At 46.5% G+C, this 19,248-nt stretch overlaps 1 protein-coding gene and 1 long non-coding RNA gene across 6 annotated transcripts in view; one reads left to right on the top strand and one right to left on the bottom strand.

The window, feature by feature from the left end:
• Positions 1-19,248, bottom strand: part of Tmcc3 (transmembrane and coiled coil domains 3) — a 279,273-nt gene that overhangs the window by 163,558 nt on the left and 96,467 nt on the right. The window contains exon 1 of one of the 4 annotated variants that reach the window (XM_030245122.1): positions 18,419-18,504. The exons of the other annotated variants lie outside the window; for them this stretch is intronic. The gene's annotated coding sequence lies outside the window, so the exon portion shown is untranslated. Of the gene's footprint in view, positions 1-18,418; positions 18,505-19,248 lie in introns of those variants that run through there. 4 annotated transcript variants of the gene reach the window in all.
• Positions 936-12,448, top strand: Gm32827. 2 transcript variants are annotated; one of them, XR_871962.3, is made up of 4 exons: positions 936-1,064; positions 2,974-3,049; positions 4,258-5,641; positions 8,037-12,448. It is a non-coding gene; the product is annotated as a predicted gene, 32827 (long non-coding RNA). The 2 variants fall into 2 exon arrangements; XR_380688.4 differs by having other exon boundaries at positions 946-1,015.

Raw genomic sequence — 19,248 nt, 5'->3', positions numbered from 1 at the left:
TGTCCCCATATTACAGTTCAGATCTCACACCAGAAAGTCTTCACCTCCAGCCTGTGAGAGGCGCGGCTTTGTAGGAAATGTTTGCATCCGAGCTTCTCCTCTTTGTTGCTCCTGGCCACCAAGTGGTGAGCATCTTTACACCTGTCATGCTCCCAACCTGATCTTCCTCGGCTCCAGAGGCCCCCAAATCATAGACCCAAATGACCACATAGCGAAGGTTCTAAAGCTATGAGCGTGGTTCAGCTTCTCCTCGACCGATTTCATCGGTCATTGTGTTGGAGCAGCAGACAGCGGAGTACCACGCCCTGCCTTGTGGATTGGGAAGTGGAACTGAGAGGCTGGGAAGGCTTCCACGCTGGCGACCGATTCTTTAATGCCACGGCTGCGTCTACTCGGTGTGTCTTACTTAGAAATATAAATTCCCAAAATATATCCAGCAGGGGGGCGAGAGCTACAAAAGGCTGGATTACCTGACAGGATGAAGAATGTGCTAAATGAAGATACAACAGGAGGCTGTGGGAGCTCAGGAGAAGGGGAGATTAATTTCGGCTGGGTGGAAAAGCGTCTTTTCCAGAAGGCAGGTGGCATCTGAGCTGGCACTTTAAGGACTGGGCTGCTTTCATAGAGAAGGAAAAGAGTGCTCTCTAGCTGAAGAAAGGGAGCCAGCAAACACACACACACACACACACACACACACACACACACACACACACACACACACACACACACACACACAAAGTAAAGGGAGCCCCAGAGAAATGGAAGCAGTCTGGCTTCTGTCCCTATTCAGCGGGTTAACTCTTGTGTGTCCCCACCTCTCTAGAGTCAGGAAGCCGCCTTGCCCTGCAGCTGCCCCACCACGGCCCCTCCCACTCTGTGCGGAAACTGTTGATTGGCCTGCATCTCTCACCAGACATTTGCAATTGTGTTTCTCTGTACTTCCTGTGCCTGGCACAAAGCCTGGGTCCGCCAAGAGCTCAAAGCTGTTTCTCCCAGCTCTGGCAGAGAGTCTGGGGTAAGGGGAGGAGCCCAGGAGACCCGGGAGGAAGCCGCCTTTCCATTAGGTAGGGTGGGGTCTGTGGTGGGGTAGATGCTGATAGTTCGGCTTAGAGTGATGACTCACAGGCGTGAGAAGAGTAGAACTTTTTAAAGAGTTAAACTGACATATGCATAATATAAAGTTTAACAATTTAGGCTCTGGGGAGATGGCTCAGTGGTTAAGTAAGAGGACTGGATGCTTGCTTTCCCAGAGGGCTCCAGGTTCAGTTCCCAGCACCAACATGGCAGCTCTCAGCCTTCAGTAACTCCAGTTCCAGGGGATCCAACACCCTCTTCTCTTCCTCACATAGCAGGCATATGGTGCACAAATATCTGTGCAAGCAAAATACCCATACGCAAAAATTAGATTAAATTTAAAAAAAAACTAAAGTTTACATTTTAGCCATTTTTAAGCGTACACTTCAGACGTACATTCATGTTGTTGCACCGCGGTTAGCATCATGTATCTCAAGCTTATTCTTCAACCCAAACAAACAAGCTCCACCTCCCCCAAACCACACCCATCTCCCTTTCAGGGCCATGGCAACCACCATTTTATTTCTGTTTCTACCACTGTTATGATTCCAGGTACTTTATACAGTAGGATCATATGACATTTGTTCTCTTGAGAATAATATGTACTTTAACGTGCTTTAAACTAATCAACACACTACTAAATTATCTCCGCAGCTGTTGATGGGAGCAAGCATGTATGAGTTGCATGGTGAGCCTATATCGGATGCTGGATGGGACAGAATTGTCAGATTGGAATAAATTTTGGTTTCCTTCTGCTATCCCTGCCTAGGACAGAAGAGGGGCTCAGGTGTAGAGTAGCTTCACGGTAGAAATAGGAGGCTACACTTGCTTTGTCAATGTGAGCAAACCTTTTGTTCCCATTATAGGACTAATTTTTATTGAACACCTACTGTGTGCTGAGTCCCTTCCGCAGACCTGTTCTTTTCATCATCCCAACAGCTCTGTGTAGAGGAGACACTAATAGTTCCCTATTTATGGCTGGTGCAGAGAGGTTAAGGTTAAGCAGCCTTCTTGCACTCACACAGAGAGCAGGTCATTTGTCTGTTACAGGAACTCACAGACCACTGGGGGCACAAAGTACATAAAGAGAAGGCAGGTGGAGACCCTAGAGGGTAAGCTAAAATCCAGGAATTTTCCTGGAGAAAACAGTGCCTGTGACATTTTTGTTTTGAAGGCATTACTACTGTGCAACAAAATGCACAGATGTTAAACAAGCTAGCAACTACGTGCACCTGTGTCCTACCTCTAAAATCAAGATCAGGGATCTTGAGAGATGGCCCAGCTTTTAAGAACACTGGTTCTTCTTCCAGGGGACCCAGGTTCTATTCTCTGCACCCACATGGCAACTCACAGCCATCTGTAGCTCCAGTCCCAGATGCCTTCTTCTGACCTCTAGGGCCACTAGAGGTCATATGTGGTACACAGATTTCCACACAAGCAAAATATCCATATGCACAAAAACAAAAACAAAAAACAACAACAACAAAAAAAACCACAACTGGAAAATTTCCTTGTGCCCCTTTCTTATTGATCGCTTGCCTTCCCTCAATTTCTGGGTTTTAACATCTGTGGTGGCTTGAATATGCTTGGCCCATGGGAAGTGGCACTATTCGGAGATGTAGCCTTGTTAAAGGAAGTGTGTCACTGTGATGGTGGGACTTTGAGGACACACACACAAACACACACATACACACACAGACTCAAGTCTGACCAGTGTGACAGTCCCCTTCTGCTGCCTGCAGATCAAGAAGAACACTTGGCTCCTCCAGCACCAAGTCTGCCTGCATGTTTCCATATTTCTCACCATGATGGACTGAGTCTCTAAACCTCTAAGTCAGCCCCATTTAAATGCTTTCTTTTATAAGAGTTGTCTTGGTCATAATGCATGCTTTGTTCCAGTTTCCTCTCATGAGCTGAGTCTTAATTAGCATGGAGCTGGCTAAGCAAAGGTGTGGTATGGAGAAACAAAGAGCTGGTAAGTGGCCCCGTGCATGGGAACCAGAGCCTGGAGGGCTGGGAAGAAGCAGCAGGGTGGGAAGGAAGGACACACAGATCATGGCTATTCATGAAGGGCTCCAATTTTATCTCAGGCAAAAGACTTACACAAGTCTTAGAACAGCTACAATGTTTTATGAGATTATACACTGCATGCTACCCCATTTCAAGCACAAAACAGGCATCTGTGGTGGTTTGAATATGCTTGGCCCAGGGAGTGGCACTATTAGGAGGTGTGGCCTTGTTGAAGTAGGGGTGGCCTTGTTGGAGGAAGTGTGTCACTGTAGGCGTGGCTTCAAGACCCTCATCCTAGCTGCCTGGAAGCCAGTCTTCTCTGGGAGACCTTCAGATGAAGATGTAGAACTTTCAGCTCCTCATGTACCATGGCTGCCTGGATGCTGCCCTGTTCCCGCCTTAATGATAATGGACTGAATCTTTGAACCTGTAAGCCAGCTCCAATTGAATGTTGTCCTTTATAAGAGATGCCTTGGTCCTGGTGTCTGTTCACAAGAGGAAAACCCTAACTAAGCATCCATGGTCTTAATTTTACAGAGGACCACGTTGAGCTCAGAAGTGTTCAGTAAAATTTCTTAAGTGATGTGCAAGGAATTAAATCCAGCTGTGCTCTGCCCTGCCCACCAGTAGAAAGCCCCTACAGGAGTGAAGGGAGGGGCCCAGCTGAAGATCTTCCCTGGAAGGCAACGAGTGGGCTGCAAGGGTAGATGGCTGAGAAGCTCTGAGTGAGGACAGCAGGCATCAGAGTCCAGCGTGAGGGATGAGACAGTCCTGGAACCCCTGCCTCTGTTGTGTACGGAATGTTAATGGCTCAACTAAATGTTCCCAGAGAGCGAGGTGTCTGGCTTGCTCTGGGGGAACGGATTTAAGAGATGTAACCATTATTTCCCCGAATTCTCCTCGGAGTCCATTTCAACCCTGATGAAATGTCTTTATACTGGGCTTCAATGACCTTTCCATAGCCAAGTATACTCTGCAATCTTAAGGACAGGTTTTTTAAATTCCCAGGATTACCAAAACATAGACTTACTATCTTTATCATTTTTGAAGCCAATTTACCCTGTCTTCCATGCCCCCCTCCAGTGCTGGGTATCAGACGTAGTACCACATACGTGCTAGGTAAATATTCATCCACTGAGGTACATCGTTAATCGTATTTTTTTTCCATTTCAGATCATCTCTGGTGGCCTAGAACAAACACTATTCCTGCCTCAGTTCACTGAGGCATGCGCTACCATGCCAGGTTCATGTCTTTTTACGTTCTTGTTTGAGACAGGACCCTCTACACATCCCAGGCTGGCCTTGAACTCACTGTGCCCAAGAATTACCCTGGACTCCTGATCTTTCTTCCTCTGCCTCCCCTGCACTGGGATTGCAGGCATGTATCACCACACTCATTTATGCCATGCTGGGGATTGAACTTTGGGCATCTTGCACACCAGACTACCACTCTACAACTGAGCCACCCCCCCAGCCCTTGCGTCTCCATTTCTTACATCATGCCTTCTTTATTGAACCAAGGAAAACACTCCAAACTCAAATCCAATTCTGAGCTTAAAAATCTGCTCTAAAAATGTGGTAGAAGTAATACTGGAGAGAAGAAAGGTTGATAAGTTTTTAATTTGTTTATTTTGTTTTTATGTATGTATGTGCATCTCCATCAGTTTTTATGTGTAACCGCATCTGTGCAGGTGCCCGCAGAGTCCAGAGGGCATTGCATCCCCCGGAGCTCGAGTTACAGGTAGTTGTGAGCTGCCCTGTGGGTGCTGGGTACTCAGTTAAGTGCTCTTAGACACTGCATTGCCTCTTCAGCTCCCAAATGATATATATATTTTTAAATTATCTTTTTATTTTTTGAGATTACACTGTAATTACGTTGTTTCTCCCTTCCTTTTCCTACCTCCAAACTCCCCACATACCTTTGTGCTCTTTCAGATTCGCAGTTGCATTTTTTCATTCATTGTTGCTACATATACATACATGTATATGTATACATATATGATATGCATATGCACACGTATGTACATACATCCTTCTAAATATGTAAATACAACCTGCTCAGTCTGTATAAAGTTATGTTGCATTCATGGTTTTGGGGCTGACCATTTGTTGTTGGATAACCAATTGGTGTGTTCTTCCTAAGGAAGACTATTTCTCCTGTTTTCCACTTTCCTTAGCTGCCATAGGGCCCATTGAGGGCTCCTGTCCACATTAGCATGTCTATTGCTGACCCTGATCAGCTCCAGCTTAGGCAGTACAGTCCCAACTGAGACAGCTACAAAACAACTCCCTCGCCTGAGGCTCAGGGATCACTGAGGAAAGGAAGGGAGGCAGAACCCTTTTAGAGCCAGAGGATCAAGGAGTCCGCTGTGTGACTGTGTCTCCTAGGACTGTCAAAAGCTACTCCCAGAAAGTCTCACCTACATGATGCCTAATGATGTTTTCAAACCAAAACGAAGGTGGAGGGAGCCTGCTGGAGAAGGAGATTGCTCAGTGGTTAAAGCAATAACTGTGCAAACTGAGGATCCGTGTTCAGACGCCAGCACCATAGAAAAAGGTATCTCGGCGCTGGAAAGGAGGGACGGGCTACCTCTGGGAGCACACGCTAGCCAGTGTAACGGAAACAGCTAGATCCAGATTGTGTGAGAGGGACTGAATCCGGCTCAGAAAAAAATCAGTGGAGAAAATATAGGAAGGCATGCTTGCATACCCAAAAAACGTGCACACACAAACAAGAGAACATATACAGCATTCCAAAAAAAAAAAAAAACCAAAAGACAATATTAAAAATTATTTTAAAAGGCACAAATCCCCCGCTGTCGCATAACCCAATGTCAAGAGATTAACATTATAAATGTCCAAGGCTCTAGAGGGGGAAATGGTTTGGTGATGCAGTACACAGGGAAACTTTTTTTTTTTTTGAGTACATATGAACCTATTACGTTTTCCTTATCCTATTTAATGACACCTCTTTACCAGGAAAGGCACTAAAACTGCAGCCCTCAGCCTTGTTTTGAGAAGGGTTGAAATTGCCTTCCCTTCCCTGGGACGAATCCCAGATTTTCTTCTCCCCTCTTTCTAACTTGGCACTACTTCCTTTGTAGATGCACCCCCCCATGACATTCTTGTAGGCCCCTCCACAGAGGTGCTCCCCAACACACACACACACACACACACACACACACACACACATAAACACACACACAGAAGAAGCCAGGTAAGTGACCCTCATGTTCTAAGCCCACCCTCATGGTGCCAAGAATCTGGGCTGTAACTGCTTATGTGTCGGGCTCCTTCTGGAGCGTGTGTTAACTTGAGCCAAGGGCTTGTTCATCTTTGCATCCCTAATGGAGTCCTGGCAATGAATCTTTCTTCAGTAATGGATTAATAAATGAATGAATAAATGAATGAATGACTCTCCCACAAATACGTACAACCTCAAATATTAATGATTTAAATGGAGACACAGCACTTGGCACCTGTGGGGGACAACATGGTGTGGAAGGAGGAGGAGAAAGCTTAGACATGACAGTCAGAGAACATACATCCATGGGCAACGTAACAGCGTCCCCACAGAAAGCACTGCCATTTTTAAAAGCATGGTGGATATGCTGATGTTGGTGTGGCAGGCATCGCCAGAGGCTGGCAAGCTCTGTCTCTGGGGAGGAGGGGCTTGGGATGCGCTTCTTGCTGCTGTGTCCTCTTCATATGATGTGCACACAAAAGCTAGACACGGTGAAGAGGTGAGCAAAGTTTTAAAACTTCTAAATAGCTTTCTCTTTGCCTTAATGTAAACATTAATTGAGCGCTCACAGTTTTGTATAAAACTGATATGTGCTCATTACAAAGAAAAATAGTCTTCTAAAAATTAAAAGGAGAAATATTCTCATCTATAACCCCATCCTGAAGGACTTTAAATGTGGCTGGTAGAACTTTAGAGAATCATTTGATCTAATATCTATATAAGACATTAAAATATATAAAAAATAATTACAACTATATAAGACATATAGATAGATAGATAGATAGATAGATAGATAGATAGATAGAGATATAGATAGATTATGAATTATTCCAAAATAAAATTTTGGAGTATTCCTTTCTAATTAAAAAAGTTATCTACTCTTAAAAATAGCACTGATTATTGTGGGGACCCTGTCACATTGAACAAGGACCTTTAGGTTCTCTGGCTGTCACATCCTAACTTCCTCCTCCTCCTTCCATACCATGATGTTATCCCTGATGGGTGCTAAATGTTGTTTAGTTTTCCGCATCCTAACAGCAGTGCCTAGAATGTTACCGTGCAAGCTACTCAACAGTGGGGCCAGACCCTGCTGGGTTGGGTGATCCTGTCAGCATCGAGGATCAGAGACACAATTCCACCCTATCACCCTCAATTCCTCTAGGAGTCTCACCTTACAATTTAGGGACCTCAGCTCAGGCCCAGCTGGGAGTCGTGGCTCCAACACAGGAATGGATTTTAGGCTTAGCCGGTTTGAAGCAGCATTGGAGATTTTACTAAACATATTAAAGAGGAAGAGCCGTGTTCAGAAGGAGGGAAAGCACCCGAGAACACGGACATGAGCTTCTCTAAGAGAAAGCTGCAGAGGATAAGACCTATCTAAGCTCAGGTATGGGTCCTTTAAGAGTTGGAATTAACTGTTCAGTATAGAGCATTCTGGTGACTCTCGAGTTACATCTCAAAGGGTTGCTAAGAAACCCTTATGGTTTTCCTTTTTTTCTCTTTTGAGAAGTGAGAGAAATCAGCTTGTTCTGGAGACTAATAACTGATTAATAAGTGACTGACTGGCTCTTCCAGGAATGTGTACAACCTCGGGTGTTAGTCGTTTAAATGGGAACAACAACATTTAGCACTGTAGTGAGAATTTCGTTGTTGTTGTTTTTTTTTAACCCAGTTATGTTATGTGATTTTGTTTTTGTTTTGGTCACAGGTGTGGGATATAGGCTTCTCCAGATTGTCCATAGCCGCGGACTGTGATTTGCCTCGTGCTCTAGCAGGGGTATGGGTTTTGCCAGCTACTGATTGTGACATTTGGAATTCTGGGAACTCTTGAGAGGGTATACATTCGAGAGCGCCAAGAGGGCCTACGGAGCTTGCTGCCCCCCTGCCATTGCTGGTTTCTATTGCTGCTGTTTGTCAAGTGGTCATGAGCAAAGAGACAACAAGAGGAAATTGGGTATCCTGATGACGATGGTTACACTTGCCTGTAATCAACAGGAAGCAGTCTAACGAGATCTAAGCCCCTTTCTCCCTCTAGCCTTTCTCACCTACCTGGTGTTGGAAATTGGAAGGGATCCGGATGGAGAAGGGTGGTAGATCTAAGAATACAATGAGTACGCCTACATAGCACCTGTCAGGGAACCCCAAGCATGACGTGGACGGCCTTTGATTGTAATCTGATGACGGAAAACCACCAGGAACCTCCAGAGCATACACAAGATGTTTAAAATGGCCATGCCCTTTCCCTGCGACTGGGGTTTCAGGGGAGATCTCTAGACATCAGTTGGCTTCCACTAGGGAAGAGAGACAGACCTTGAGCAGTTGGTAATTGTGCGGCATTCTTGCACCTTTGCTGGCAGACGCTTCCACTGGGTTTTTGTGTGCCTTCCTCTTCCCCTGTTCTCAAGCTTGCTCTCCTGCCTTAATCTAAGGCTCCTATGCAATCTTCATCTCATCTCCTCTGCAAAGCTTACTTAACAACACTTTAGCATCTTTGGCACACAGAGGTTGCATGTGACATTCTTTTGGACAACAGGGTAGTGAAGAAACGCCAGCAGCCTTTGCCGCCCTGTCCCCTCTGTGTCCCAGCAGAGGACCGGATGGCTCAAGTTGGTGCAGCTCTTTTCAACCATAATGCGTCAAGCATTGGAGTGTCTGTGGGAACGTCTGAGATACTGGTCGTGATGCATCTGAGTCAGTCCTGTCAGGCGAGAACCATCCACCCCGACCTACTTTAGCCACTGGGAAATACTTTTTATTAGTTACAGCCAAATCTTTTCAGACACAAAATAGAACATAAATCGCTTTTCACACCACTACATCTACTCTTCTGTGACACCCTTTTAGTATCTACATTGATAGCACTCTCCAAGGGACTTAATTACAATTCAACTTGTGGTCTATATGACTTTTTCCATTGTATCCTCTTAGCAAAGGATGGAAATTTTTTTCATACACAAAAATTTGTATATATATCCATAATTGTTTTCTTAGGATAAACTACTGCAGATAGAATTTCTTAGCTAAAGGGTTTAAATCCCGTTTAGACCAATGACAGTATCCTCATACAGGGAAAGGCTTTTTTTTTTTTTTCTTCCAATTTAAATTAAAAAAAAAAAAATGGCTAACGCCAAAACTTTGTTATGATTTATTTCTTGTTTCTGTTTCTTTGGTTCCTTTTACAACTAGTTTGCTGGCTCGACTTGTGACAGATGAGTCAGGATGTGGCTTTTGCGGGACAGACAGCCAACTTCCATATTCTCATTCCTTTCTAAACAATGGAGCCCTGCCTACCAAGGCATCCCTCTCTAATTTGCACACATTGTTTTTTGGGTTTTATTTTATTTTATTTTATTATTTTTTTGTAGCCCTGTAGCCTAGCCTGGTTTCCACAGAAGATCCCTCAAACAAAAATCCACACAGAACATCAGTGCAATCTGGGAGAACACCTAAACCCAAACCAATGGAAAATGGACCCCAGAGAGACAAGCTGATCTCTGGGAAGAATTTTAAAGGGATGGAGAGGAAGAAGAGAGGAAAGGAGGAAAGACAGCCACCAAGACCCCCTCTAAATACTGGACACTTGGGCTTCCATCTAACCAAGGTATACCCTGTCCCTAGAGCCCCCTGCCTAGAAAGCCATCTCTCTCTGTGCCTGTTAAGGTTCTTGCTGGTCCTTCATGGCTGTTCCAACAGGGCCTTCCAGAGGGGTCTTCTCCAGTCACCAACTTTCCTGACTGCTGTGTGTCTGGCTCCCTGTAGCTTTCTCCAGAGTACTTCCCAACATCTGCAATGGCCTTGAGTATTGACGTTAGGAACAGCTTTAGCTACCCAGTGAGCGAAAGCCTGGCTTGGACCATGTGATACTCTGTCTCGACAAACAACAGCAACAAACTATAAAAAGATGTTAAGATGGTTTTAAAGAAGCAGAGGGAAGGGAATGGAATGCTGTGTGTCTGCCATTCATTTCTCAAACCCATGCTTTCTGTAAATATATTAATATACTTCAGAGCAAATCTCAGATCTCCTCTCCCCCTTTTATGTGCCCAGGAGCTTCGCCTGCATGTCTTGTCTGTGCACCACATGTGTGCCCGGGACCCACAGAAGCCAGAAGAGGGGGTTGCAAGCCCCGGGATGGAGTTACAGACTTGTGTGAGCTACCGTGTGCATGCCGAGCATCCTCTGAAAGAACAGCCAATGGAAATACACAGAACACAGACACAGACCATGGACGGGGACAGACTGTTGCCATTCCCCGGGCTGACGGCTGTATGCCACTTTCTTGTTGCTGACCCGAGGGAGTAGGAGGGCTTTCCAGTTAGCCTCTTGAAAACACACAGAGAGCGAGCAAAGCCTTCCATCCCTGTGGGAAGGCTTGGAAACCAAGCAACTGTGAGGAAACACAGACTCCAGCCAGTAACAAGCCAGGTCCTGAGAACACCTCTGGCTGACACGGGGTTACTCCGCCCCTCACTCGTCTGGTTACATAATTTCCTTGTTCCATTCTTTTGAGACCCTTGACAAAGCCTTGCTTTCTGTTTGGCCCCTGCTTCTTCCTTGGCCTCACATTAACAGAGGAGGAGCACTCACTACTTAGGACTAGCGAGAAGTCACATTTGGTAAAGCGGTGGCTAGCTGGGGAGTCTCTGGGGAAGCAGGGAGGGGGAAGGGGGGTGTTGGGCACCCTGAGCCCAGCTAGTGATAAATGTACACGTGCAACCGGTACTTGCTGGAGCACAGCGCCCAAGAGGCAGCAAGAAATAAACTAACATGTTAATGAATTGGAACTAAGGGAGCTGGAAGCTTCCCGAAGGCTGGCATCTTGACCACTCAGGCAGTGTCCCGTGAACAACCTTGGACTGAAGCAAAATGCAGCATGAGAACAAGCCCTGAGATCCGTTACCGTAACAACCCGTTCTCCTCTCTTCACATCCGTCCTTTGTTGAGTTCCTTTCCCCAGCTGCAGTCCATGGCCGACAGCAACTTGATACAGCCATGTCTCTACACGCAGCAGACTTCACCCCACACTGCTCGTCTCCCTGAGCTCTCTCTGCCTCTAGGCATCAGAAGGCCCTCTTGCCTTCATCTGCAAGGCTGCTGGAGTGTACTCCCCTGCTTGACTGACTCCTACCTCTGGTACACATGTAACTATGACTTATGCCCAGAAGCCTGCCGTCTGTCTCAGGGCTCGTCGGGTTTCTTTTTCTTAGGATCTGTCTGTCGTCCATCCCACTGAAAGCTGGTTCCTTTTTTTTTTTTCTTTTTCTTTTCTTTTCTTTTTCTTAATTTTTTTTTTTTTTTTGGCCTAATGAATTTGGTGTTCCTTGAGCCTCAGTTTCTGCACCTGTAAAGGGGGAGAGTAGTAACACCCATCCATCCATTACTGCATGCCGCATGAAGTGGCTGTGCCACTTAATCTCATCAGTTTGGTTGGATTGAGCAGTGCCTACATTAATATGGTATATCTCTACGGGGGTGTTTCCAGCGAGCATTGATTAAGGCAGGGAGAGACATTCTGCGTGTACGTGACATCATCCCATAGGCAGGGATCTGTACCGAATACGGTACAGGAAGGTCAAGCCTACTAGCTCAGGCTTTCTCTTCCTTTCTGGTTCCCCTCTGCTGGGATGACTAACACTGTCCCAGCCACGATGCACTGAGGCCTCAGGAACCATAAGGCAAGATAAACCTTTCCTCCTTTAAGGTGATGTGCTCAGACATGTGTGTGTGTGTATGTGTGTGTGTGTGTACATGTACATTGATTGAACTTGTGTGTGTGCATGTGTACATACAGGTTCAGGTATGTGCATGTCCACATGGAGGCCACAGACAGACACTGAGTATCTTTCCTTTATTGTTATCCATACATCTTATCTATCTATCTATCTATCTATCTATCTATCTATCTATCTATCTACAGACAGAATGGCTCGCTGACCTGAGGCTTATCTGTTGGGCTAAGCAGGCTGCCCACTGTGATTCAGGGATCCACATGTCCCAAATGTCCCACACTGGAGTTACAGGTACATACTTGCAGCCGTGCCTGACAGTTTATGTGGCCTCTGGGGACCTGAACGCAGGCCTTCACGTCTGCACAGCATGCTTTCCTGACTCAGCCTTTTCCCCAGCACCTTGCTCGGGTGTTTTATCACAGCAATGAAAACCTGACTAACCTGTTAGCTTAATGAAGATTCTTGGCGCAGCATAAAAAGCTGTATTACTCTGTGTCTCCAAATTCTACGTAACAAAGGGCAATGCACACCATCATAGCCCTCTAAGGTTAATGGGCTCATACAAATAGCGGCAGCTAACGTGTGAATGATTACATCTATTTTGTGAGGCAGCTTCTATGCTTCATTTCATTTTGTCCCGTGGAAAGCAACTGGGAAAGATGTTGTATCATTCTTGTTTTCCAGAGACTCGGAGCATTCCCACAGTTTGCCCAAGGCTATCCTGCTTAGAGACATTCCTGTGAAAAGACTGTGGTAAATCACTAGGCAGAGCATCTCTCATCCCTGTGAGCTCATGAGCCCCCCTGCAGCCCATCTTCTCTGAACTCCTGTTCTAGACCTTGTATCTAGGAAAAATGAATTGTGCAGAGACAGGCTGAGATTTATATCCCCCACAGGGCTGAGAGTTTACCAGAGTAAACTGTGTCAGCAAGAATTCTGGAGGAATCCTTGCAGGCTGGGAACAGGTTGTAAATCTTCAAGGTCCCACTAGACATTGTTTCCTTGGCAACTCAAGTCACCAGGCTGATTGAAGACTCTTGGCCCAAGTGAGATGCACATGGCATAAATACTGCACTCTGATAAATCCAGAGCTGAGAAAAGCTGAGGGAGACTGCCAGACCTCAGCCACCAGCAGCAATGGGCAGCCCCTGGCACAGTCTGTGAGGGTGGCCCCCTCCTGAGCTACACCCCAAGCTAGAGACAAAACAGCTGAACAGATGCCCAAAGGAAGCCAAGTGAGAGTAAAGGTTAGAGAGAACTGGGCTTTGGCCTGACCTGATCTCAGGATGGCTGTGAAAACAGGGAGGGGTAACTGTGGGGCTATTCAGGATGTTTCTCACCGAGCAGTGTTAGAGATGACAGGGACTCGGAAAACTACCCCTCTGCAGAAACAAATCTTGGGATCAGGCCACAAACCGAATAAGCAATGAAGATGTGCATAGAGAACCAAGAGCCAGCCGGCATGCTCACTGTTGCACTGTGTGGGCAAAGCCCGAGACCACCTGGGAGTGGAGGAGACCAGCCAAAGCAGTTTCCACGACGAAAGCTCCCAAACAAAGGCTGGGAGTGTGGTGCGTCCAGAGAAGAAGTCTGCTGAGTAGTTTGAGCTGTAGCAGTCTCTACACAATGACTGAAATGAGCTGCCCTCCAGAGCCACCAAACACAGCTGCAGAAACTGGTGGAGGTCAGGGACTGGGAGATGCAAAAGAACTCTCCACCTCTGACACCATCCAACTTAAAACAGAGCTTTCAAGGGGCTAAGGGATGGTGCCAAGCTGCTTCTAAATGTTCAGGAGGCGGCCCCCCTCCACCCCTCAGGAAACAAAGTTTATTTTGCTTTAAACGAAAGACAAGAGGATTGATTCTCTTTCAAACACATTATTGGTGATCCATAAAATAAATGTCACACACACCCCCCACAAGGCAAATCTCCCTCTCTGACTCCCTCACCCTTTCCCTTCCCCAACTCTCCCTCTCCCTCTCCCTCTCTCCCTCTCCCCCTCCCTCTCTCCCTCTCCCTCTCCTTCTCCCTCTCCCTCTCTCCCCCTCCCCCTCCCCCTCCCCCTCTCCCTCTCTGTGTCTCATATATACACATACACAAGCACACACACCACAAAGACAGACAGACAGACAGAGAGAGAGAGAAGGATTTTACATGCACTAGCACATCTTCCTGATGACACAGTATCAGGTCTTCTTACATTCCCAGTCTCCGTTGGAAATTTCAGGCAAGAGATAATATCAGAAGAATTTTCTCAAAAATTTTGAGTGACTTTGGACACCTATCTCCTTTTTTATAGGTCAATAGAAACAAGAGAAATGTTGGACTAGGGGGACATCATCAAGAGGGCTCTACAAGATAGCCGAGAGAGAGAGAGAGAGAGAGAGAGAGAGAGAGAGAGAGAGAGAGAGAAGGAGGGAGGGAGAGAGAGAGGGAAGGAGGGAGGGAGGGAGGGAGAGAGAGCGAGCTGGCTTCGGGACACTTTTCACATAGACTCATAGGGTCCACAGAGCAGCCTGCCTTTGTGATCTGGATCTGGTTTATAACTGACCTAGACATTGAATTCTATTTGAGTCTCACTCTACGTCCATCTAAACCCAAAGCAACAGGCCTTTCGCTCATGCAGAGAAATGCAGACATACCCTGAACTGCCTGGTCCATGCTTTCTCTATGCAGCTACAATTTTAGACATGGAGAAGAATTTTCCTGAAGATGAGATGGCTTCTTGAGAGTTCCAGTTGTCTTTCCTTGAACAAGAGAAGGGACTCCAAGCTTCTTCTCTAAGATCTAATTCTCCTGTTGCAAAGTGCAAAGGCTGTGGAGGGGCGCAGGGGGAAAGGGAGCCTACATGGTTTATAACCAGAAAGACCTGGGTCCAAAGTCAGGCAACACTGTTTTGTAGTTGGTCATCCTGGGGAGTAGTCTGGACCCTGGAGAAAAACAGTAGTTTCCTCACAGGGTTTTGATGAGGCTTAATGGCATGTAAAACCTCCAGCACGTAGGCTCTCAGGAAATGGCAGCTATTTCAGTTCCTGCTGTGAGATTCAGGCCTGTGATGGGGTCTGGCTTTTCCTTTCCTTTCACCAGATTGCCTGGCTCAGCAAATGTGGGGATACTGACTTCGGGAGCAATGAGTAGTGGGAGCACCCAGTGGTGGGAGCACCGAGTGGTGGGAGCACTCAGTAGTGGATGATGAACACACAGAGCAGACCAGGCTGCCTCATCTAACAGCTTCCTGAACTTGTCTTGTTTGCAGGAGCCACAGAGATCCTAACATCTGTGAAACCTAGCCTAGTCACCATCTAGAAGATGGTGACTCTCTGCCACTTGAGTGCGGATGAGGGCCTGACACCGTGGGAGAGGCCCTGAAAGCGACCCCTCTGACAAGATTAAGCAGAAAAGACACCCACAGGCAACAGCAGGGTCTATTGCAGGTGTGTGGGCAACCCAACATGTTTTTCGAGGGCCGAACCTCCCACCTATTCAAGTGACAAATATTTACTCAGTACACACCACATGCCAGGTACCTCACTAGGTGCTAAGACACAGAACTCAAAACAGGTTCCTTTCCTGTGGTGGGAGGGGACGACGGTGGTGCTATGGGAATATACACCCTGCGTGCTCACAAGAGGTCTGCACAGGGGCCCAGAGAGGGACTTACTAAGTCACTCCCTTCGTGTCCAGCATTTCTGAAAAATTTCCACAGTAAACACGGAGTCTATATAGAGACTACAGAGTAGACATACATATGTCTACATAGTAAACACGTGGGTCTTCTGAAATCAGGAGGAAAAACATAAAAGGAAAGTCTCAGGTTGCAGTGGTAGACAAATGATTTAATAATTATTCAAATGATCCTTTGAGCATCCAGATTGAAAAAGCTCAAACGAACTTTGCTGGGAAGAAAACTTGGGGGTGTCTGAGTGATTCTGATAGGGAGACGGGTCGGGTACCCCACTGCCTTTCTGGGAAAGCGACACTTAGGCTGGGGCTGCACACCTCCATCGTGGTGGCTTCATAATGGGCATGTAAGCTAGTATGCCATCTTTACAGAGCCTGCAGTGACGTAAATCATCATTCAAAAATGGCTACTAATTGTCAAGTTACGGAGAGGGGACAACGTTCAGAAGCAGTCCCTGTTTGAAGGCAGGTGTCCAGGGATGCTTTGAGGGGACAGCACAGAGACCCAGGCTTGGAAAAGCCAGTCTTTCCCTAGACATTTGTATCATCCTGTCAGTGTGGCCAGAAAGCAGAGGGAGAGAGAAGCGCTGCCCCTTGAGCCGAACACCTGGATACACACATCAGAGGAAGTCATTAAAGTTCCCATTTCTACAATTTCTCAATTACCGTGGCCAATAGCACCGTGGAAAGGGCCCTTGAGAAGCCATCCTCAACCAGGGCCAATTTCAGAGCAAAGCATGCCACTGTACCCCGCATCTCCTGCAGAGGCTTCTCTTCTCAGTGACTCTTCCTCTGCCTCCCTTTGAAGGCCAGTCCTTCTCTAGGGCTGGTGGCCAATGATGGTCAATGATTGGTGCTTTAGGGCAAGTTTATGATGATTTTTAGCTTTTGATGAATTTCCGTTTCAGGTCCCAGCTCCACACAGATCTTGCTTGGAGGATTTTGCCTTTTTAGAGGCACCAGGCAATAGGCTGATGTGAGATGGGGGGTGGACCTCACTGGAAGTTTGTCTTCTTTTTAGACATCAGAGCAACTCGGGAAAATTCTTTTTGAGAACTGCTCTCCTGGTCGGGATCTATATTTAGATTCTGAACTATAGACGGGGTGGGAGTGGGGATGGGGGTGGGGGGCTGAGACTCCCCGTGGGTCTTCCTCAAAACACATCAGCCTAGGAACTGAAGAGAGCGATATCCTTGTTAATCCAATCAGTTCTAGACAAGAAAACTAGAGGATTCTGCTGAGCAAGTCCCCCTCTGGTGCTTCAATTATCCCTTTGGCTGTCTACGTCCATCAAATTAACTCAGGATTCTAAAGTCACATTTCACATTGTTTTATATGACTATCAGCATGGCAGGTTTAACCCAAGACTCCCACCATCATCTGAAAATAGCCTGGCAGCTGGGGTGTCTCACCCCTTCCAACAGTGTCCGCGGCTATGGAGGGGACAGCAGGAGTGACAGGCTTCAACCACTGCCCCCACTTTTGGGATGGTCTGAACTGCTGTGAGTTGGGTTTGCATTTCCCAAACTAAAACAATAAGTAAAGCAAGGGTTTCTGGGAACAGATAGGAGTATAGGCATATGGTGATTAATTTGCCTGCACCACCACATCTGAAGTAAAGGATAAGTACAAAGTAGCAACGACCATATTAAAAACCACAATAACAACATCACCCGGCTAACTTCATCAGTAAGATTAACTCAAGCTTTTTTTTTTCCTACTGGATAGGCAACACTTACTAAATTCTTTCCTGTGTGGGAGAGCGCCTAAGAGAGCAGATGCGGGTGGGAGGGCAGATTGCTACATTCTTTCAGAAAGGAATCTGAAATCCCGTTGGAGATGCTTTTAAAAATGAATATACTCTATGATTCTACAGTCTCACTTCCAGGAATGTATCCCAACAAAGCAAATGTACACAGAAGCATGTGCAAAGATAATCTTTGTAAGGATGCTTATTATAGTTGTAAGTTGTAAAAACCACGTGGTTATTACAGTCCACGATGCACTGTTAAGTGGTCACTGAAATGTGGAGGTACACTGACTCAGAGACATACCTGCAACATGTTATTAATGGGAGAAGGTGACGAAATGTATATATACCAACGTGTCAAGTGATTCTACTTTCAATAAACAGTATGCATACATAACAAATATAAATTAAAAATGCCAGCCCTGTGGACAGCCTTCTGCTGGATTGTTGTCTGAGCAACAAGAAGGTGGGAAATGAGCCTCCCAGGTACTTTTTACAGCCCAGGACAAGCACTTGTTCGTTTGTGCATTTTGTCCCTGCAGTGCAGCAGTTCTCAGCCTGTGGGTTGTGACCTCTTGGGGGATTTGAACGAACCTTTCACAGGGCTTGCCTGAGAACATCGGAAAACACAGATATTTACATTATAACTCATAACAGCAATAAAAATGACTGTTATGAAGTAGCAATGAAAGTAATTTTATGATTAGGGGGTCACCACCCCATGAGGGACTGTATTAAAGGGTGGCGGCATTAGGAAGGTTGCAAACCGCTGCTCCCGTGGGCTCTGCTTCATTACTGATCCTCACCTCTGTGATCACTCAAGGTTGCTGAGAGCTGGTTCGGGCCAGTGTGCGACAAAGGCAGACTGTACCACGGCAGTGATTATGTACAGATGGCGCCGCTCCCTCCCTCCACTCCCTTTTGCTCACCTCTATTTCCTGGCTTTGCCTATAATGATCCTGTAATGAATATGCGTGTTGTGTGTGGCTTCCAGAGTAAAACCAGGAACAGGAAAACAACGGTTACACAGACAGCACTGTTGCCACCTGCTGGCGATTATAGGGAACAGCCACAGCGATTTAAGGTGGACGCCCACAGCAGGCGGTGATGGTGAGGGCTGTGGAAGACCTGAGCTCTGCTCTCAGATTCCCCGCTGTTTCTGCCTGGATTTAGGGACTTTTTGCAATGGAAAACAATCTTAACTGTAGAGGGCTTCTTTACAATGTTTGGGGGGGGGGGAATTCCACCTTCCAGAAACAAAGTCAGGTTTGCTGCCTTAGTCTGAATGCTAGGGAAAAATCACATTCCCTGCCCCATGTAGCAATGCGCATCTGTCAGATAGTTTAAGGACTGTATCTCCTCTAAATCCCTCCCTCTTACAAACGCATTTATTATGAGCTGGTGAGATGCCGCCACGGCTGACTTTGTTCCCCCGGACCCTCAAGATGGAGAGAATCAACTGCTGAACTCAGGTCATCCACAAGAGCAGAGTGAGCTCTTCCGAGTCATCCGTCCCATGGCTTCTCTGGCCTGACAGATGATCAGCGTCTTCTCCAGGGTGTGTCACTTTCTTAGGTCTTTGTCAAATGGCCTTCAATGAAGCTTTTCTTAATTTCTCTATCACACAGTTAAACACGTCCCTCTGTTTGGTCCTCATGTTCTTTCATGACGTCTTCCGTTTTAGCTTACGCGCCGCTGATGAACCGCACGTGTGAAGAGACAGGGACACATCCCAGTCACACAGTCACCGCCCCCTCCA

Source organism: Mus musculus, chromosome 10 (genome assembly GCF_000001635.26).
Source record: "Mus musculus strain C57BL/6J chromosome 10, GRCm38.p6 C57BL/6J".
Lineage (NCBI taxonomy): Eukaryota > Metazoa > Chordata > Mammalia > Rodentia > Muridae > Mus > Mus musculus.
Note: the sequence above shows the minus strand (reverse complement) of the source record. Positions and strands in the feature narration are given on the sequence as shown.